The sequence below is a fragment of the Oncorhynchus mykiss genome, chromosome 10 (genome assembly GCF_013265735.2).
Source record: "Oncorhynchus mykiss isolate Arlee chromosome 10, USDA_OmykA_1.1, whole genome shotgun sequence".
NCBI classification, from domain to species: domain Eukaryota; kingdom Metazoa; phylum Chordata; class Actinopteri; order Salmoniformes; family Salmonidae; genus Oncorhynchus; species Oncorhynchus mykiss.
This window is the reverse complement of record NC_048574.1, coordinates 22,782,986-22,805,906: the sequence shown is the minus strand read 5'-3', so window position 1 is coordinate 22,805,906 and position 22,921 is coordinate 22,782,986. Positions and strand designations below refer to the sequence as shown.

The 22,921-nt window shown below is 42.0% G+C and overlaps 1 protein-coding gene across 2 annotated transcripts in view; it reads left to right on the top strand.

Annotated features, from left to right (window-relative positions):
* Positions 1–533: 533 nt before the first annotated feature.
* LOC110533517 (homeobox protein PKNOX2) overlaps positions 534–22,921 on the top strand; it is a 118,949-nt gene continuing 96,561 nt past the window's right edge. Inside the window, exon 1 of one of the 2 annotated variants that reach the window (XM_021617806.2) lies at positions 534–602. The gene's annotated coding sequence lies outside the window, so the exon portion shown is untranslated. The remainder of the gene's footprint in view (positions 603–22,921) is intronic. The other variant, XM_021617805.2, reaches the window with a different exon arrangement.

Below are 22,921 nucleotides of genomic sequence, written 5' to 3'. Positions count from 1 at the left end.
CAGGCTGTTGTGTTGTGTCGTCAGCAAACTTAATGATGGTGTTGGAGTCGTGTTTGGACACACGGTCGTGGGTGAACAGGGTATAAAGGAGGGGACTAAGTACACGTACTGAACATGATACATCTTAGAAATTATGGTCATAATATTATTTGTAGCCTATTGCCACTGTAATATTGGAATAATATATAATTATGAATAATGAATAGCGCAGACCCAGACCTAAAGCCTAGCTCTTTTTTTTCACTGGTGTGTTATCATTGTGAAGTTATGCAATGTATCCATCCTCATACTAGGATGTCTGCTACAATGTTTCCAATTAATGTAGCCCATCACTTGCTTGTCTCACCGTCAATATGTAATTTTTTATTTGCGCCGACAGGGGGCCGGCAGACTCCGCGGTTTGAATATATGGAGATGCGCAGGGCCGGGGTTTGTGTGGTGGGAGACCAGTGGAGGTGATGGGAGGGGGGCTACGAGGAGGCGGGGGTGGTGGTGGGGTGGGGGGGTGGGAGGGGTCTTACATGGTACACGTCACTGCTTGTGCAGGGGAGTATAGGCTGTGTTGTCAGCCTAGTGTCAGTCTGATGAAGATTGGCATTCAGGTAAGCTGTCATTCATTTTCAATGTCAGAGCATGGAGCAGGCTAACACTCCAGCGTCATTACAAAAGGCAGCACATTATTCATACAGACATGGCCATGCTAGGGAAAGAGAGAGAGAGCGAGAGAGAGAGCGAGGGGGAGGAAGTGAGAGAGAGAGAGAGAGAGAGAGAGAGCGAGGGGAAGAGAACAAGATAGACAGGGAGAGAGGGGAGGAGGGAGAGAGTGCATGTGCGAAAGGGAGGGAAGAGGAGAGGAAAGAGAGAACAGAGAAGGGTGATACATTTTTGTACTGGATGGAAAGACGAGGATTTTTGCTTGATGCAGCGTTTGGATTAATAAAATAGTCTATGTATATGTTTCAGATAATGGCATTAGGCGTTTTCGTTTTGCGTGGACACTTTAGTTTTCAAGGGATATGGAGAAGAGAGAATTATCGAAGACTGTACTAGACATTTTTAGACACTGCACCTGAACGTGCTTTCCGACGGTGGATTCATGCTCATTGAATAATTATTTCTTAATTAATTAATATGCATGTATATATTTATTTGTTTTATTAATTGTATTTGCATATATGTTTTGACTGGCATAGCCTACATGATATACCTATTTATTGGATATGGATTTTATTTATATTTACATCGAGTCGTCTATAATTTTCATAGATTTTCAGCTGGATGATTATCTTAAAACTTAATTGTATTCGATCTGATCATTTTCATAAGCTTATTGTTATAGATGGGCTATAGGTGGAAGAAATATATCCTTTTCTCTATGGAAAAAAAAAACACGTTTTGCAGTCAGACCTGGCTAGTAAAATAAGTAATAGTATAGGACTAACTTTAGGCTACAAATAGTCCCGTTTGGCATCAATAAGCTATCCCAAATTCACTGTAAATAACTGCTAATGTATGTAACATAAATATAAGAGGATGAAAGTCAACAAAATTGTTTATAAGTGACACATGGACTACATTAATAATCTTTTCACGTATAGGCAATTGAGGCGCATTATTTTGCGTTTACGGCACATAGGTTATGCGTTATGCTAGTCATTGTAGCCTAATCATTTCCAATTTGTCAAAACTACACATTTTACGTAGGTTATGGCTTGTCAGTCAAATCTTGCAATAGCCTGAGCATGACAAAGAGTTTGAAAGATTTGATTGTAGCGCTCGCTATGTGGTTTGGATTAGATTATTTGAAATCTTGGCACTTGGCGCTCCAACAAAGCAATCCAACCCACTGCCCTATTTTTATGCATTATAGTCAGTGTTTTAGTTTGAATTAATCTGAAATAGCATCATGTAAAATATTGTTATAGATATTTAATTGCCCTAGTCAACAAGTCGGATGACTTTAATCCATGTATCAAAATACATTCAGTTTGGCACTTTATTATCTACTGTATTTCTATCTTTCTATCATTATAAGTGAATGGCTTGTGGCTGTCATCAACTCAGTGACTACAATGTTTGCTTTTCATTGCTGGGGCATACCTTGCAAGACCTCTCCAGACTGAACATTAGCGCTCTTTGTGTGGCACGACTCAATGCCTAGTCGCTATATATACTTTCTATTTTGGATTACTTGTCTATTCCAGGACTGGGCTTTTAGTGGGCTGGGCATTTGACATGAACACTCTCAAAATGTCACATAATTTGGAGTTGTATTCACAATTTATTGCCACGTATAGATTAGAAAGAATCAAGCTATTTTGTCTCTCTCCCTCTAAGCTTCAAAGTTGTCGAACATTATAGTGAGTTCTGATTCACAATTCATGCATTCAATATGTGCCCATTTGCAATGTTTGGTCTTCCATTATGGTTTTATTTAGTCGCAGTAGTTGAGGCATTATTGTGTATAACCCAGCATCTGATATGAACTCACTTTGGTTATTTATATTTAAACTAAACTGATATATACATACAAGGTATTACCACAAAAATGATTATATAAACTCCCTTTGAAGGAGTACCCCATACAACCGCTCAGATTCTGATGATAGTTATATTCAGAGAGCATAATTCAAAGCAGTTTATATTTAGAGCAAAATCGGAATCTGCATCTTATTTGGAAATTGCAAAAAAAAGCCATGTACATGCCAAGTAATTGTAGACATGAAACGTGTAAAACTACTGTAAAGAAACATAATATGTAAAACATGTAATATTGAAAGCTAATCTTTAGGCCTCATTCAACTAAAGGGCCCTGTTCAATCAACTTTCAAGAAGGCTGAAAGTCCTTGTGGCATAGTGTTGAACATGATGCAGGGTCAGTATTGTGCACAGTGACCCTTATCCCTTTATAAATACAACATCTGATGTCTTTGCATGTTGTACTCACATTACCAAGCACACAATGGTAATAAAATTGCTGCGGCAATGTATTCACAAGTCACATAACAAAAGCTAGTGACTCAGGCATTTAGTCCCCTTAGGTATCTACTACATATGGGACAGTCGTAAACACTTCAATGGACCAGATTTGTTTGAACTTTGACTATGAACATAAACAATGCATTTTCTTAATGTGTCTTTATTTGTGTTGACAGAAGAATATGAGTGAAATAATTAATGTAACTTTTGTGTCTGTAAAATAAATATCAGACTCATGATCCAAGCAAATAATTCAAAAGTTAGTTGTGGAAAATAAGAGAGTCAAATAGCACACACACACACACACACACACACACACACACACACACACACACACACACACACACTATAATCTTCATTTTGTCACAAACTACTCACCCTTAGTGCTTGTGCCATGTTGTTGTGTACCCCACATGACTCCAAATGTTGGTAGATCGGGGTATTGACAATTTAGATGCTCCAAAACCCTGCTGGGATCCTAATTGCTGATTTGTGTCATGGGACAAGCAGCCCAGGGGCAAAACTGCAGATACAAAACACCCAGACATTATTTGCATATTCCCATTCCCCAGTTTATGGGTCAATTACATTATTATGTGCAATGCTGTGCTCTCCTGCAGCTTTTTGGGGATAATCACTAATAAAGTAATTCAGTCGCATAAATGAAGGAAATAAGCAGAGCGAGAAAAGCATATGTTATAAGCCAATTTGTGCATTTATGTGTTGCCATAAAGTGATTGAGAAAATTTAAGCGATGTACAAATGCCTGCTATTTCCTTGCCTTAGCCCCTAATACCACCTCCTTCACTGTGCCAAAGTAACAAATACATAATTTTCTCTGAGAAAACCATCAAGGTTTTTCAGGTGTCATTCTAACTAATTCCCCATTTCATAATCTTTGTTTTAGCAGTCAGATGGAGGGAGAGAGAGAGAAAGTCGTTTTGTTTGAAATCATTCATGAGGACTTAGTCTGCTGGGTGTATCGCGTTGGAGTGCACCAAGATCTTGTTCTATCCCCGGGAACATTTGGGCCTTTTTCTCTGCTGTACAGGCCTCCATAGTGCAGTACACCAGCAGACCTCGAGATGATTGGGATGCATGTTGTGGCCCCCACATCAGGGGCCCTCACCGGCCAGGTCCACTAAGCTTGCTTGATCCCTATTGCTCTCTTGAGGAGGGACGAGGCCTGCTTCAACCGTCGGAGGGCTCAGTGTAAGGACGACCCTGGATGCTTTTATACCTTATCCCTCGCCCCATTATCCCACTACTGCTGCGTTGGCATTGCTCTAACTCTAAGTCCGTCACCGGGGAGCGACATGGAGAGGAAACAAATTTGCTTGATTTATGCTCTGGAGGAGCAGTGGATGTATTTAACGATCTGCCATGTTGTTTGTGTCATGTGCAATTGGCTGATCCTTCGCTGCTGCTTGCTCAGTCTGCAGAAGGACTGAAAATAGATAGGGTCATGAAAATGCATTAGAACTCTCTGAGATGTTTTCAAGGTTTTTTCCAAAGCCACTACATTTGAATAGCAACCAGCAGAAGTGAATGGATTTAGTTCCTATTACTTTAATAACAATATGCTTTCCAAAATCATCAAATCACCAAGTATACTAGGCAAGATCTTTATGCTTCTGTAGAGGTTGTCCAGACAACCCTCATGGTTGGAGATCTGGATATGAGTCTATAACTATAAAAGAGCACAGCATGTCATAGCATTGAATAAAATATTTAGTAATTTGCTAATGATTTTAGCATCAACACTTTGATCGTATTGCCCTTTTTTAGAATGAGGAAATGAAGTAACAGCAGGGAGACATTCCTGAAACTAAACAAAACTCACTAAACAAAAGGCTGATGTTTTTAATTGTGTTTTGTTGAAGTGGATGTAATTATAGTGTGATAGATCATAGTCAGGCTGTGAATACAGCTATTTATTGGCAATAATGACAATAACGTTTATTGAAAGTACATTTCAACTTCTTTACAATATGATGGTGATGAGGATGATTATTATTCACCCCAAAATCAAGTTGTTTTTTTCTGTAAAAATGATTATTCAAGGATCAAAAGCTAAATCAAATTAGTAGCAGCTTATTATTAATTCTGCATTTAAAGACCTTTAACAAGACTGCAAACCTCTTTGTGCTTTTGCTTTTTATCTCTGGTGGAATGCAGATAATCCTAATAAATTAATACAGCCTCACAGAGAGAAATATGAAGCCTGCCAGTAAATCCTGAATGTATTATATTCAACCGCCCTGGTAACAGCTGAGCAGGGTGAGGTTAGAAATATTTGATTTTGATTCAACAGCAGATCAAAGCAGAGAAAATCACACCAACCGTTATGGATGCCGCATATTTGTAAACTCCCTTCTCCAAAAATACATACAGTGAGGGAAAAAAATATTTGATCCCCTGCTGATTTTGTATGTTTTCCCGCTGACAAAGAAATTATCAGTCTATAATTTTAATGGTAGGTTTATTTGAACAGTGAGAGACAGAATAACAACAAAAAAATCCAGAAAAACGCATGTCAAAAATGTTATAAATTGATTTGCATTTTAATGAGGGAAAAAAGTATTTGACCCCTCTGCAAAACATGATTTAGTACTTGGTGGCAAAACCCTTGTTGGCAATCACAGAGGTCAGACGTTTCTTCTAGTTGGCCACCAGGTTTACACACATCTCAGGATGGATTTAGTCCCTCTCCTCTTTGCAGATCTTCTCCAAGTCATTAAGGTTTCGAGGCTGACGCTTGGCAAATTGAACCTTCAGCTCCCTCCACAGATTTTCTATGGGATTAAGGTCTGAAGACTGGCTAGGCCACTCCAGGACCTTAATGTGCTTCTTCTTGAGCCACTCCTTTGTTGCCTTGGCTGTGTGTTTTGGGTCATTGTCATGCTGGAATACCCATCCACGACCAATTTTCAATGCCCTGGCTGAGGGAAGGAGGTTCTCACCCAAGATTTGACGGTACATGGCCCTGTCCATCGTCCCTTTGATGCGGTGAAGTTGTCCTGTCCCCTTAGCAGAAAAACACCTCTAAAGCATAATGTTTCCACCTCCATGTTTTTAATTTTTTATTTATTTTACCTTTATTTAACTAGGCAAGTCAGTTAAGAACAAATTCTTATTTTCAATGACGGCCTAGGAACAGTGGGTTAACTGCCTGTTCAGGGGCAGAACGACAGATTTGTACCTTGTCAGCTTGGGGGTTTGAACTTGCAACCTTCCAGTTACTAGTCCAACACTCTAACCACTAGGCTACCCTGCCAGTGGGGATGGTGTTCTTGGGGTCATAGGCAGCATTCCTCCTCCAAACACAGCAAGTTGAGTTGATGCCAAAAAGCTCTATTTTGGTCTCATCTGACCACAACACTTTCACCCAGTTGTCCTCTGAATCATTCAGATGTTCATTGTAGTTCTGGGCTGATTCCTCACCGCTCTCATGATCATTGCAACTCCACGAGGTGAGATCTTGCATGGAGCCCCAGGCCGAGGGAGATAGGCAGTTCTTTTGTGTTTCTTCCATTTGAGAATAATCGCACCAACTGTTGTCACCTTCTCACCAAGCTGCTTGGCGATGGTCTTGTAGCCCAATCCAGCCTTGTGTAGGTCTACAATCTTGTCCCTGACTTCCCTGGAGAGCTCTTTGGTCTTGGCCATGGTGGAGAGTTTGGAATCTGATTGATTGATTGCTTCTGTGGACAGGTGTCTTTTATACAGGTAACAAGCTGAGATTAGGAGCACTCCCTTTAAGAGTGTGCTCCTAATCTCAGTTTGTTACCTGTATAAAAGACACTTGGGAGCCAGAAATCTTTCTGATTGAGAGGGGGTCAAATACTTATTTCCCTCATTAAAATGGAAATCAATTAATAACATTTTTGACATGTGTTTTTCTGGATATTTTTGTTGTTATTCTGTCTCTCACTGTTCAAATAAACCTACCATTAAAATTATAGACTGATAATTTCTTTGTCAGTGGGCAAACGTACAAACTCAGCAGGGGATCAAATACTTTTCCCCCTCACTGTACATGTATGGGCAGCAATATGATAACCCTACAGTTGGATAAAAACATACACCCTTAGTGGGAGACTCTTGGAACGTAGGTTAAAACTACAGCTAGAGCTACCATTCATATTTCCACAATTAGTTTGGAGGTGTGAAATGTCATTCTCGAGTTTCCTAGACATTTTGACTGGCTGTGTTACAAAGCATTGGCCGAGACACAGAGGGCGTGGAGAGAGTACTACTCCTTGGTGGTAACCATGTGCCTACAGTTGTCTTAATGGAATCTGGTTGGCCATTTCCTTATGTTGATGATTGGCACTAGACAGTAGTAGACTGTACTTAGAAAAACAGTACACAGGTCCATTGAATGGGTGCAATCTCCTAAGTGCCATTTTGTCCTAAGAAGTGCCATCTCTCACAATTTGCTGGAATGACATCACTCCGCCCTTTCTGCCTTACTGTATACTTCCTGTGTATTTCTCAGTGTATTGTATTACAGGACATCTCTGGTTTGGAGGACAATATTTTCCCTCTGTACTCTCACCTCCTGGCTTTTTAACATTAGTCTATAATTGAGTTTCCTTCCCTGCAAATCCATCTGTACATCTTGTTTTTGTTCTCCCTATGATGTCCATAGAGGTTTATTATCAAAAGCCAGATGCAACGTCTGACATAGGAAATCAAGGACATTTTCCTGATGGGCTTTGTTATAGCAGAAGCAGTGGATCAAAGGACTGAAAGCATTGCTTAAGCGGCAATGACAGAATAATTTATTGTATTGCATTTTAGTGGAAATTTCACTTATTACACTTATACAAATGACTTCCTCAATGTGGTCCAATTCCTTGTAAAAAAGCACCATGATTTTATGCTGACGTTGACTAGTGGGAGTGCATTTTATTTCTCCCTGGTAATGTTATGTCTTGTGTTTTACTAGACTTTTACTCTCCAAAATACTTTAAGGAGTACCGTTTCATCTCCGCAATATAGTGCATTGATGCCTTTTGGCCGTAGGGAGACTGTAAAGCTCCCAGCTTCTCTCGGCTTTGACATATTAGATGATTTAGGGGTTCTAGGCAATGTAGGTCTTTGAAAAACATAGGTCCCTCTAAAGATCCTCTTCAGTCTAGTTTGGGGATGGAAGTGAGCATTTTTTACATTCAGCTGATCCACATGTTAAGATGTACTTGATAGTTGATACTGTACTTATTTCACGTTGTCCAAAATGTAAGAATCTGAAATACACTTTTGTTCAAAGTAAAGTTTGTGGACGTTTTCCCATTCTGTTCCCTAATCCTTAAATAGAGAAGTTAATTAAGAAAATAATCTCCTTCCTAATTGATGAGCCTCAGATAACTGTGGGTGATTCATACACATGCTTCCTCAAGTTACTTTAATGGTCTTTGACAATTTTTATTGAAACCAAAATTGAGAAAACGTCAACTCGCAAAGTGCACAGTATACCAAGAAGGCCGTGTCTGCCATATTCAGATAATTCAATCATTACTTTCCCCTCTCTTGTTCTCACCCCATTAGTTTCAGAAAATTATGAGTCTGGCACTCTGGCACTCAGTGAGGGTGTGTGAGAAAACAATAAGTGAGTAAGAAAAACACTGACGTTAATGTTAAAGCTACAGGATTGCGTTGAGAATCAGTCCCTTCGCACTTCGCTTTTAGTCAGTTAGACTGGATTGTTTTGCTGTTTTCCTCATTCAAGTTTTTAGATTTTGTTTGGAATTTCAACAGCTGCTTCCCTTGCTCAGTCACAGAGTATGCTTGCACAATTCCTCTGCACATTCTAGTTCTTGTATAGAGAAGCGAAGTAGACTTGTTGTGACATCACTCACAGTTAATGTGAGAATGTAAAGTTGTGGCCAGTTGCCCTGCAGGATAGGTTAGAAATGTCTGAATAGCTCACTGCTCTTTCAGTTCCTTTGCAAGCAGATCATGTTTAGCCCTAGCCTGTGTTACTTTAGCCTCCCTACAAGAGAGCATGCTCCTGTATTGCTGGAGGGCTAGAGCCCAAAGGGGCCAGGGTGGTTTGTGAGCAAGGACAAGGTTTCTTAGAAATAGTATAGAGTAGGCCCGAGACACTGATCTAAGGTCCGTTTTGCATCCCTAACCTCTAATGATTAAGGTTTTGGGTAGGGTAAGCTGATCTGAGATCTGTGCAATCTAAGGATGACTACAGGTTACAGGTTTTCACTCCTCAACAGGAAATGCTCAGTGACATGTTTATGGAGATCCCATTGAACTTTGTGTCCAGGAATTTCATTCAGACTTGAAAAAAGGGAGTTAATATGAAATCTAAACCTTAAAAACAGTGAAACATAAATTAAACGACTGTGTATGAATGTGGGTACTCTTATGCCTTGATTCTTAATGGCACACACACACACCACGTGAATGAAAGCTGTGTGTTTGTAAGACTTTTTAGGCTAATGCCAGTTCTGATTTAAGAAGTGGTTGCATTTTTATGACTCAACATTCATCTTACTTCCCACTGGCTGTTCCAAACCACACACGCCAATCCTTATTTTATGTTCTTTCACATTTGTTACGTTTTATTGGACCCAAGGCATCAAGTTGTTGACTTTCAAGTCAGAATGTAAACAAGAAGATGGCAGATGCATAAAGTGGATGCAGAGGCTCTGGGAAATATTATCATAACAGACACAAACTCTAAAGGAATCTGCACACAGAACAGTTGGCGACAAAAGAATGGTCGTAGTTTTATTGTCCATGTTAGAGTTCCCCTGTCTTCCTTATACCCATTGTACCAAGCGATTGAGAGAACACCTATGTATTTTACTCAGACTATGTGTCTTAAAACAATGGCCCTAGTTCCTATTTTCCAATTATCCAACTATCAACATACAATAGAATGAACACTTTCCATAGAGTAAAACATTTAGACATTTACCATTGTCTTTAAATTACGTGACTAACCTCATCTTACCAGGGTTGCTTTATAGCAGTAAATAAAGAAAATATGAATTGTAATAAAATGTCTAAATGTATTGTCGTACAGACATTTTATAGATGTTAATTCAAGCTTGGCAGTACATTATGTAGAGTAGTATGTAGAGACAGTACTCATTTTCAACCTAGTCTATCACTGAGCTTTTCTCCACTACAAAGACTTTTGTGACTCCTGTCCATAATTGGTTACCACTCTTTTATCTTATTATCTGTGTGCGCATCATTATTGCAGTCATCACATTAGATTATTTCATGCATAATAAACAGATTCAAACTGTGTGCCAGGTAATTAGTATGTTAGGATATGTGCCGCGATATGAGCTTTGCTTTTCTAACGACCCTATTGTTCCTTCTGTCTCTGAAAAGTGTGAGTTACTGATACAAATTTGGCACGGTTGAATAAGCAATGTATTTCAGCATACCGTTTTCTTTCTCTACACTTTGCTCTTCTTGGATGCTCCAGCAAGTAGAAAAAGATACTAAAGAAATATTACAGAGAGCGATAGGCATGATTTGATTCTGGTTTCTGGTAGATAGATATAAGTCGATTTAAATCACAGATGTGCTAGAGTCCATTCACAAAGAAAGAGTCCTTTGACATTTTATGTGTTGATAGCTCCACTCTGGTCTGTGGAATTTGCAATGCATTGAACTGCATGGTTTTCATACAGGTTTGGAACTTCTTGGCAAGTTAAGGCCCAGTGGCTTAACACTAAACTGACTTTTAGAATGATCACTTTCGGCTGTTTCTTGGCAGACATGTTAAGGTTTTTAGGAAGAGAAGAGTACAGTTCTCTGTAGAGGTCTAACAGACAAAAAGACGTGGGGATTTTGGGCCTGCTGATAACAAATCAAATCAAACTGTATTTGTCACATGGGCCGAATACAACAAGTGTAGACCTTTCCGTGAAATGCTTACTTACAAGCCCTTAACCAACAGTGCAGTTCAAGAAGAGTTAAGAAAATATTTACCAAAAAACCAAAGTAAAAAATAATAAAAAGTAACACAATAAAATACAGTAACGAGGCTATATACTGGGGGTACCGGTACCGAGCCAGTGTGCGGGGGTCCAGGTTAGTTGAGCTAATTTGTACATCAGCTTTTGTCAACAGAATTTAAGCTAATGTTTTCTATTTTCTGCACTCTGCACTGTAATCATCTTGTCATGAATGACTGGATGAATAATCTATAGTCCAGAACAATCAGAGTCCAAAAAATAGGGATTTTAAATCCTCTTTTCCCCCTCTTGTGGTAAATATTTTATTTTTCCCATGGTGGGGTCAATTCAAATTGAAGGGAGTAAACTGAAAATAGTTTAATTCCAAAACGCTATATATCTATTTTCAAGAAATGTTGGTAAATTAGCTTTTATTGTTTAAATAAATTCCTAAAGATATTTGTGTGACTTTTCACTGTTTAATCAAGGGATGGGGTTGTTCAATGACAGACATGTATTTGTTTAAAATCTATCTCTTGATGGTTTCATTTCAGAGAGACAAATCATTTTACTAAATGTTATATCCGCCTCACTCTCAGAGAAATAAGTATTCCTGCTAGGTTTTAGCCGATGCTCTCAGCCAGAACGACTTACAGTGAGTGCATTCATCTTAAGAAAGCTAGGTGAGACAACCACATATCACAGTCAAATATACAGGATGCGAACCATTCCATTCCAGCTAAACAACAGATATATAGCATTTATCGGAAAAACACATTTTAATACACATCTAAAATATTTTAATTAAACGTCTGAGAACATATTTTACACACACACAGTACAGTATGAAGGTATCCATAAGCAATCATTTCTGATAAAAAAAACTGAAATGTGAAAAATTGGTGGATATAGCATTTTGGATATAAACTCTTCTTCCATTCTAAAAAAATGACATTTTTTTCAATGACTTCTGAATAAATGAAACGTCAAAGCTATTTATTTTTTAAGCTTTTCAATTTCTAAATCTTTTATTCAAATCACTTCCAGAACTGACTGCCTTAAATTCGAATTGACCCCAACCCTGATTTTCCCCAATTCATAACACACAAAACACTGATAACCAGCCTATGAACATGGAGGTTTTCTCCAGATGCTTTAATGAACAACTACATGTCTTTTCAATGGCCATAAAATACCACATATACTGTTTATATCCATTTATAAAACCCCACTGCAAATGGTTTATAACCTCCCTGCAACCTGCTCCACCACTAACTCATAGTAACAATAGACTTGTCTAGTTTCATCATATTTCATTGGGTGGTTTGGACGGGCCTGTCATGGCATCATCTGGACACCCAGAACCAAATTTACAAGAGACTAGTCATGTCAGAACGTTAACAGGTTTAATGCCTGTGGCTGATCCAGCGAGCTTACCAGAGTCATAACCACATAACCGCCTGTCTCCACCACCATACCATTCTAAAGACAGTGACTATTGACCAACCAACCAACCTGCTTCCCCAAGGTCAGAGTTGAAACAGGACACCTATAACGAGCCACAGTGGGTTCACAAAAGGCGCAGCACTGTACATCGGAGAACACCAGACTATGTCACCTAATAGTGAACCCCTGTCCGCCGTCTTCCACTTGACTTCAGCCACCCCCCTCCCCCGCCACTTACTTTAAATATCTAATTTTATAATGGTGTCCCTCAAAAGGTTGATGACAGCTCTGTGCTAAAAGTGAAATGTAAACAGCTGTTGTGTAGCGTAGAGCGACCGGTGTGGGGCTGAACACAGCAGCCAGTGGGTCTGTGGTTCGCTGTCATGTCGGCAGTAGAATGACAAGGCCTGAGGTGAGGTGAGAAGCCTTTCCACACCGCCAGAAGTTCTGGCAGTTCTGTTCGGTGTCTGCCCGGTCAAACTCCCCTGTGGCAAATACATGGCACACTCCCCGGGTTGGCTCGGGCCAGGGTCAGTTATGTGTAAATGGACATTGTAGCCCCTGAGTGCTGATCTGGGGTCAGGTGTGTTTGTTTAATCTTAATGAGTAAGGTTAGGGATCGGGAAGGGAAAGCTGATCCGAGACCAGGGCTGTGGAACTGTCTGTCAGTGCAGCGTTTTCTGGAGGTGAGATGTCCCCAGTAAAGAGCAGGATTGTGTAGGATCACTTGCACCTTCGTCTTGATTCCAGTGTGTGTGTGTGTGTGTGTGTGTGTGTGTGTGTGTGTGTGTGTGTGTGTGTGTGTGTGTGTGTGTGTGTGTGTGTGTGTGTGTGTGTGTGTGTGTGTGTGTGTGTGTGTGTGTGTGTGTGTGTGTGTGTAACAGCCATTTAACAGGCTGGCTGTTGTCCCTGGTTTCCTGCTGTGGTGGTATTTATAAACGGTTGAAGACATTTAATACAGATAGCAGCACACCTCTCAGCTTTCCCTGTTCTCTTAAATACATTTTGTACTCAGAAACATACAGACAAGCACATACATGATACATCTATCCAGAGTTTGAAATTAGCTGGTGCACACTGGTACTGATTACCGGCACCTCAAATGTTCTAATGCTTGAGTACCAGCACATCTTATAGAATATTGCTTCTAAAATATTGACCCTTGTACAGCTAAATTAAAACAGTATAAAACATTTATGAACTATGTGCTTCAGAAAGGGTTAACATTTTCCTTCCTACTTAGAGAAAGAGAGAGGAGTCTGGAAAAAAACTGGCTAAAGGTCAGCTAGCCAGACTGACTTCAGACACAGACAGAGAATTCCACACTGTCTTGAATTCAGACCCTTGCCCTTCTTCTGCCAAGTTCATTGTGTTCCCTCTTCCCTCCACCCTATCTCCCTTCTGCTAGACAGAGAGACAACAAATTAACTTCTGGGAGACGTTGTGGGCCCATTGGAGGCCCAATGGAGTAATATAAAACAGGCATGTCTGTATGTGACCCTCCAAAAATAGGGAAGACACCACCAGGGGAAGATAGTTTTAGTGTCCCCCAGCGTCCATTAGATCAGCCAGCCTAGCATTCGCTAGTGAGGTTCCATCCACCCTCCACTGAATTCATCCCCAAGCCTGAGGAATCTGCTGTAAAACCTCCGTGTCTCAGTCTATTCCCCTCCGTTACCTCTCTTCCCTCCTTCCTTCCCCTCAGCTCCACCCGGGTGTGCTGGGATGACACAGGTTGGAGCTGGGTTTGGGGCTAGGACTAGGGATGAGGCTATTGGGGTGGGACTAAGGGGCAGTGGATAGGAATATGGCTCATGGGGCTAAGAGCTACTTCTACAGAGCTGGGGCTGGAGCTACTTCTATAGAGCTAAGGCTGGAGCTACTTCTATAGAGCTGAGGCTGTAGCTACTTCTATAGAGCTGAGGCTGTAGCAACTTCTATAGCGCTGAGGCTGGAGCTAAATCAATAGAGCTGAGGCTGGAGCTACTTCGATAGAGCTGAGGCTGGAGCTACTTCGATAGAGCTGAGGCTGGAGCTACTTCTATAGAGCTGAGGCTGGAGCTACGTCAATAGAGCTGAGGCTGGAGCTACTTCTATAGAGCTGAGGCTGGGGGACTGGGGCCTGGTGCTCAGATCTGATCTTAGCAAAAGAGCAGAAGATGCACTATTGGTTGGCCTCACTAGACCCGTGGGGGCCTGAGGAGCATGGTTCAGGTCATACAAGTTATGTGTGCTAGCTAGAGAGCTCCTTCAGTTTTATGAGATTGGGGAGGGTGATGGAATAGCATAAACTGCACGGACGTGTTACGACTCGTCATATCGAGTAGCATTTTTAACACGTTTTCATGTCGTTAAATAGTATTGACAAAAATTGTAAAATGGACATGTATCATTGGGCGCTGCTGGGTTGAGTTTGGTCTTACTGGCCAAAGGACCTTAGTTATCACTAGTGTAGACAACATTGCTAAACACTAGTTTGAGTAATGTTTTAATGCTAATCGTATTTAATATAACGTTTTCTAGAATCAAACCATTTGGAAAATATAGAATGGAAGATGGAAGTCACTTAGTGTTGCAGTGCATTAGGACAAACTGACGAACCAGTGACCACACACTCAATGTTACTTTCAAATGCTCCGTCTTTGTACTTCCTTTTGCTTTACCCTCTACATCTCCCACCACTGAAAATAAAGGTAGCAATTTGCTAACTCTTTAGTAGGAATCACATTGTATATGCTAATTTTATATTCATAGCTAAGTTATTAGGTATTATTGACAATTTATCAATGTTTTCTTATTCACACACTGAATAAATGCCTAATTAGCAAACATACCTATGTATAAACTGCAAATGAGTGACAATGTGATCGTATATCAAAGTGTTAGGTTTAAAGATTTGTTGGATAAAATGTATTTAGTTGACTGTAAGTTTAAATAAAAACAAATATCTGCCCATCACAGAGATAGAAGTAGCTATTTGGAATCACTGAATAATTTACAAACATTGGACAAACGTTGCTTCCATGACCATGATGCAAAGAATCAATTGCCGATACAGAAGCAGCGTGTCCGTTTTAAATGGATTGAATGTGTTTTCAGGGCTTTATGAAAAAGATAAGAGGTATAGAGAGAAAGAGGTAGATTTTATTTTTTGGTATTTCCTTTTTTTTCATCCAACCTGACTCACCACTTTGCTCAGAGATATTTATAGCCAGTTATTTCCTTTTCCTGTTTGGCTTTCCCCTGTTTGCTCATGAGGAGAGGAGTGGAATATTCTTCTTCTGTCAGATCTGACTGGAGCAGAGGGGAAATCTATGTTCGAAATAATCAACTGACACAGCAGTGTAGCAGTGACTAATAAAAAGTACAAAGATTGTATATGTAGTATGGGTTGTATGGTGTTCACTCACATTTGTAAGAGTAAAATTGTGGGTGTAAAGTATGGATATATAGTATATGGATCATTGTGTGTGTGTGTTTGTATATGCATGTGTGTATTGTTTTGTGTGTGCATGTAAGGGTGGATAGGGTGTCATTCTGTGTTTGTATTATGTGTGTTTATGTCCGTGTGTGTCCCGTGCTTTGTCTGCTACAGCTGCCTATATCAGCTGCTTGCTCGTTAAACGTTGGGTGTAAACCCCTCGTGACACCATGCAGTGTCCTGTTACCCCTATGGGAATACCTACAATTGTCATCCAAAGCTTCCTTAACTCCCTGGAATTCTACAGTTGTTATCCTTAAACAACAGTCTTAGCCATACTGACCTGAAAGTAGGCCTAGTCCCAAATGTTGAGCTTAGAATAACTTATAAACCTACAAATGTATTCTATGCTATTCCAAATGTTAAGTACATAGTCTGTGTTTCAAAAGAACCCTGCAAACTGTGTGATGGTGAAAGAGGAAATTGTTTGCACTGTACGGGTTCTATTTCTGTCAAAATGCTTGATTACTGCTATTGATTATGGCCAAAATACGTTCCTTCCCTGAAATAATCATCACCTACATAGTTAATGTCATATTACATTTTGAAGATATACTCTATATATGCCTCTATAACATTGTAGGTATTCCCATAGGGGTAACATAATACAAACACTGAATGACACCCTATATATATATATATATATATATATATATATATATATATATATATATATATATATATATATATCATATATATAGGGTGTCATTCAGTGTTTGTATTATGTATATATATATATATATGTGTGTGTGTATGATTTTGTTAAGACAATGGAAAGAGATGAATTGTTAATGTATAGGCTTTATACTGTAAATGTGGAAGTACCATTCTTTGTTTCTTATTGCACCCTGTAGATGGCCAAGTTACCTCACTTCCTGTTTGGCCAGAATAAAGAAACATTTATAATTGTACATCCTGCTTGACAGTGATCTGTGTGATATTCTGGTGTACAGCTGTAAGGGATGACAGACATATTTAGGTCCCATTTTGTGTGTGCAGATACCACTGTAAGGATTTTATATTGAGTTCATTTTATAGATACAGATAGATTCAGTTTGGTGTTTGTTGCAAGCATGGGGGGTCAAGTTTATGCATTGGGTTTTTGAGTTTGGGTGCATGTGCTACAGAACTCGGCATTATACAAAATGAATTAGCTTCTTCATGCCCTGCGTCTTAGTGTAGAACAACCAAGCAAACTTTTCTTGTTTTATGGAAATTAAATTATGGCATAATGCCACTTTCGTTATTAGAACAGAGAGACTGTGCATATGAATCAGTCTACTGTTGTCATAGTAACATGAAGCACTAAACCTTGGAGCAGCTGTTGTTATGGCAGGCTTTGAACAGCTGGGGGGCTATTGCTGGCAAGGGATTGTGGGAAATGAGTCTTTTGGTCCTCCCTGCTCACCTTGACCTCCCTCCTCCTCCGAAGAGGAGAGTTTGGGGATCTTAAAGAGGTCCATCTGGAATATTCCACTGTGTACTGAGTCTGTGTATGGTTATAGGATATTTATTGAACGTTCAGAATGCATAATAATGCTATCTTCTCTGAACATGTTTGCCTGAAACTATAACAAACTACGTACTCCACAAAATGAATGGTAAAAAAAAGTGGAGCAAATGAGCTGGATTGTCTCGTAACGTGGGGCCGCAAATGAGTTTGAAGCATTCGAATGCATCTCGTTATTCGAGAGCAAATGTTGTACACGGCTGCGATAAAAACTCACTTGCAGGAAGCACAACTTGTCCAATTCCTTCAGCATTAATCAAGTCAAAGCGTAACCCGAGAGCAGCACCCCATCCTCCCACTGTTCGCTTGAATGAAGAATTCCTCGACTGGGGGACTGTGCATGTGTGCGTGAGCATGTGTGCTAGGCCTGCTCGCATGAGGCGACGTGCCAAACTCCTTGAGACTCTGAGACCGAGACAGTGATTGTATGTGAGAAAAATCAAACACCCCACCTCCCCCCTCCCAAGTCAGGCAGGCCCACTCTCTTCTCTCCATGTCTGTTTAGGGGCCCAGCCAGCCGGCCGGGCTGACAGGCCTTAGTGGGGCCGGTGTGGTGGTCTGCTGCTGCAGGAATGCTAATGCTTCCTGCTTCCTCTGTGGTTTGTGAGAAACACGGTGATTAGCCCTCCAGCCCCCCAGGGGGAGCCTCTGCTGCTTCAGCCCCACTCTAATTCACTTTGCCGTCAACAGGAAGGCCGGTCCAGGGCCCCAGGGGGGTCGTCCTGGAGGAAGACTGGGGGGACTCTTGGGCCTGGGCAGGCCTGGCGGCTGAGCGGCCAGAGAGGAAGGCCACTGTTGGCCCTTGAGCTTAGAGGAGGCTTCTAGAGGGATTACAGACCAGGCTAAAATGTTTTCTTTGTAGCTAGAGGAAACCTGAGAAATGCCCCCCCCCCCCCATCTTCCTTGGGTGACAGTAGTGTTGGTGAAGTGAATGACCCAGACTAGAGGCTACATCACAATTTTATTTGAAAAAGCCTCCTCTCCTCATCTCCTTTCATGAGCATTGGTCTGACATGAACCTAAATGGTATTGATTTTTTTTTACATTGAACCTAAATGGTATATGGTGGAATAAAGTTCTATCCAGTTCTATCCAGATCTATCACTTGTTAGTGGTCTTGAAGTAAAGTAAACAAAGAAGCCATATAACTGCTACAGTCTATACATCCATCCTCCCCCTGTCTGTTATATCTCCATTCTTCAAGCTCCCTAGCCAGTACCTCACACAGTCCCCATTGAGCCATCTTCAGAGTTCGTTCTGCTAGGTGACCTAAACTGGGACATGCTTAACACCCCGGCCGTCCTACATTCTAAGCTAGATGCCCTCAATCTCACACAAAATATCAAGGAACCCACCAGGTACAACCCTAAATCCATAAACATGGGCACCCTCATAGATATTATCCTGACCAACTTGCCCTCCAAATACACCTCTGCTGTTTTCAATCAGGATCTTTTTTTATTTTTTCTGTTTTTTATTTCACCTTTATTTACCAGGTAAGCTAGTTGAGAACAAGTTCTCATTTACAACTGCGACCTGGCCAAGATAAAGCAAAGTAGTGCGACACAAACAACAACACAGAGTTACACATGGGATAAACAAGTGTACAGTCAATAACACAATAGAAAAAAGAAAGTCTATATACAGTGTGTGCAAATGGCGTGAGGAGGTATGCAATAAATAGGCCATGGTAGCGAAGCAATAACAATTTAGCAGATTAACACTGGAGTGATAAATGAGCAGATGATGATGTGCAAGTAGTGATACTGGTGTGCAAAAGAGCAGAAAAGTAAATAAAAACAATATGGGGATGAGGTAGGTAGATTGGGTGGGCTATTTACAGATGGACTATGTACAGCTGCAGCGATCGGTTAGTTGCTCAGATAGCTGATGTTTAAAGTTAGTGAGGAAAATATAAGTCTCCAGCTTCAGTGATTTTTGCAATTCGTTCCAGTCATTGGCAGTAGAGAACTGGAAGGAAAGGCAGCCAAAGGAGGTGTTGGCTTTGAGGATGATGAGTGAAATATACCTGCTGGAGCGCGTGCTACGGGTGGGTGTTGTTATCGTGACCAGTGAGCTGAGATAAGGCGGAGCTTTACCTAGCAAAGACTTATAGATGAGCTGGAGCCAGTGGGTCTGGCGACGAATATGTAGCGAGGGCCAGCCGACAAGAGCATACAGGTCGCAGTGGTGAGTGGTATATGGGGCTTTGGTAACAAAATGTCGCTCTTGCTGCGGGTAATTCCTTGATCCACCTCTACTCAGACGATATCATTCTGTATACATCTGGCCCTTCTTTTACACTGTGTTAACAAACCTCCAAACGAGCTTCAATGCCATACAACACTCCTTCCGTGGCCTCCAACTGCCCTGAAACGCTAGTAAAACTAAATGCATGCTCTTCAACCGATTGCTGCCCTCACCCGCCCGCCCGCCCGACTAGCATCACTACTCTGGATGGTTCTGACTTACAATATGTGGACAACTACAAATACCTAGGTGTCTTGCTAGACTGTAAACTCTCCTTCCAGACTCATATTAACCTGTTGAGTGTAGGGGGCAGTATTTTGATGTTTGGATGAAAAACGGACCCAAATTAAACTGCCTATTTCTCAGGCTCAGAAGCTAGAATATGCATATAATTGTCAGATTAGGATAGAAAACACTCTAAAGTTTCCAAAACTGTTTAAATATTGTCTGTGAGTTTAACACTTCCAACTAGGAAGTGCCTCTTATTTTGAAAGCTTCCTGTTCCATTGCATGCCTTCCCTCCATTTAAAGGGATATCAACCAGATTCCTTTCTCTATGGCTTCCACATGGTGTGAACAGTCTTTAGAAATAGTTTCAGCCTTTTATTCTGAAAAATGAGCGAGAACGATCACATCGCGTCAGTGGATGGCTGGGTGCCAGCAAAGTTTTGCATGCACAACAGCTTGGAGCAGACATTTTCTCTCTCTCTTCCATTGAAAAAGTTACGGTCCGGTTGAAATATCATTGATTATTTATTGTTAAAACAACCCGAGGATTGATTATAAAAACGTTTGACATGTTTCTACAACCTTTACGGATACTATTTGGAATTTGTGTCTACCCCGTTGTGACTGCTCGAGCCTGTGGATTTCTGAACAAAACGCTCCAACCAACTGGAGTTTTTTTGGATATTAAAATAATCTTTATGGAACAAAAGGAACATTTATTGTGCAACTGGGAGTCTCGTGAGTGCATACATCCGAAGATCATTGAAGGTAAACGATTCATTTTATTGCTTTTCTGACTTCCGTGACCAATCTACTTTGCTGCTAGCTGTTTGTAATGTTTTGTCTAATGAGAGAGATGTCCTTACACAAACGCTTGGTTTGCTTTAGCTGTAAAGCTTTTTTGAAATCTGACACGCCAGGTGGATTAACAACAAGCTAAGCTGTGTTTTGCTATATTGCACTTGTGATTTCATGAAAATTAAATATTTTTAGTAATTTAATTTGAATTTGGCGCACTGCAATTCAGAGGATGTTGACGAAAATGATCCCGCTAACGGGATGGTTGCGCCAAGAAGTTAAGCATCTCCAATCAAAAATCTAATCTAGAATTGGCTATTTCGCAACAAGCCTCCTTCACTCTCACAGCCAAACATTGTGATAATGTTGCGTCTAGGTGGTAGGTATAGGAGTCAGGCGCAGGAGAGCAGGGATGTCCCCCAGTGCGAAAACCTGGGCCTCGCTGCGGTGGTGGTCAGCACTTGCCTTCTGCCGCCCCTCAGCCCATTTAAGGTACCCGTGGGCGGCCTCCCAGGTCTCCCTTGAGTGCCTCACCCAATCGTCCACCACAGGAGCCTCGGTCTGGCTCTGATGCCATGGTACCAGAACCGGCTGATAGCCCAACACGCACTGGAAGGGCGATAGGTTAGTAGAGGAGTGGCGGAGTGAGTTCTGGGCCATCTCTGCCCAGGGGATATACTTCGCCCACTCCCTTGGCCGGTCCTGGCAATACGACCGCAGAAACCTACCCACATCCTGGTTCATTCTCTCCACCTGCCCATTACTCTCGGGGTGAAAGCACGAGGTAAGGCTGACTTAGACCCCCAAATGTTCCATTAACGCCTTCCATACCCTGGACGTGAACTGGGGACCCCGATCAGAAACAATGTCCTCAGGCACCCTGTAGTGCCGGAAGACGTGAGTAAACAGGGCCTCCGCAGTCTGTAGGGCCGTAGGGAGACCGGGCAAAGGGATGAGACAGGACTTAGAAAACCGATCCTCAACGACCAGGAACGTGGTGTTGCCCTGTGACGGAGGCAGATCGGTTAGGAAGTCAACCGACAGGTGTGACCACAGCCGCTGTGGAACGGGAAGAGGTTGTCTCTGGGCAGGTGCCTAGGAGCCTTGCACTGAGCGCACACCGAGCAGGAGGACACAAACCCTCACGCCCTTGGCTAAAATGGACCACCAATACTTCCCACTAAGACATCGCACCGTCCTACCGATCCACAGATGACCAGAGGAGGGGGACGTGTGAGCCCACCAAATCAGCCTGTCTCGAACCTCCAGCGAAACGTACACCCGTCCAGCTGGACACTGTGGTGGAGTAGCCTCTACATGCGATGCTCACTCGATGTCTGCGTCCACCTCCCACCTCACCGGTGCCACCAGACAAGAGGCCGGGAGGATGGGAGTAGGATCGATGGCCCGCTCCTCCGTATCATACAGTCAGGACAGTGCGTCTGCCTTAGTGTTCTGGGAGCCTGGTCTATAGGAGATGGTGACCATAAATCGGGTGAAAAACATAGCCCACCTTGCCTGAGGGTTCAGTCTCCTCGCTGCCCGAATGTACTCTAGATTACGGTGGTCAGTCCAGATAAGAAAAGGGTGTTGAGCTCCCTCAAGCCAATGTCTACACACCTTCAGGGCCCTGACGACAGCCAGCAACTCCCGATCCCCCACGTCATAGTTTCGGTGGCGTACCCGAGCGCTGTGAGAGCACGGCTCCAATCCCAGCCTCGAACGTGTCCACCTCCACTATGAATGCCAAAGAGGGATTCGGATGCACTAACACGGGAGCAGAGGTGAAAAGAGCCTTCAGGCGACCAAAAGCCCTGTCCGCCTCAGCCAAGCTCGCCAGACGCACCGCACCCCCCCTTCAGCAGTGACGTAATGGGAGCAGCCACCTGCCCAAAACCCTGGATAAACCTCCGATAGTAATTGGCAAACCCTAAGAACCGCTGCACCTCCTTTACCGTGGTTGGAGTCGGCCAATTCTACGACCACAGCTGGTACAGGAAAGGCCCTCTCCCCCGGTCGCCCTCGCTGCAGCACCTCCTAGCTCCATGGCCGTTGGAGTGGAGGAGCTGGGGGATGAAACTGACAGGACACGTTCTGGACGTCCGCGGGTCGCCATCAAGTTGTCCAAACGAATTGACATGTCTATCAGCTGGTCCAAGGGGAGGGTGGTGTCTCTACAGGCTAGCTCCCTACGGACGTCCTCGCGCAAACTGCACCTATAGTGATCGAGCAGGGCCATGTTGTTCCGTCCCACGCCTGGTCGAACACGGCCCGAAAGCGGCGGGTGAACTC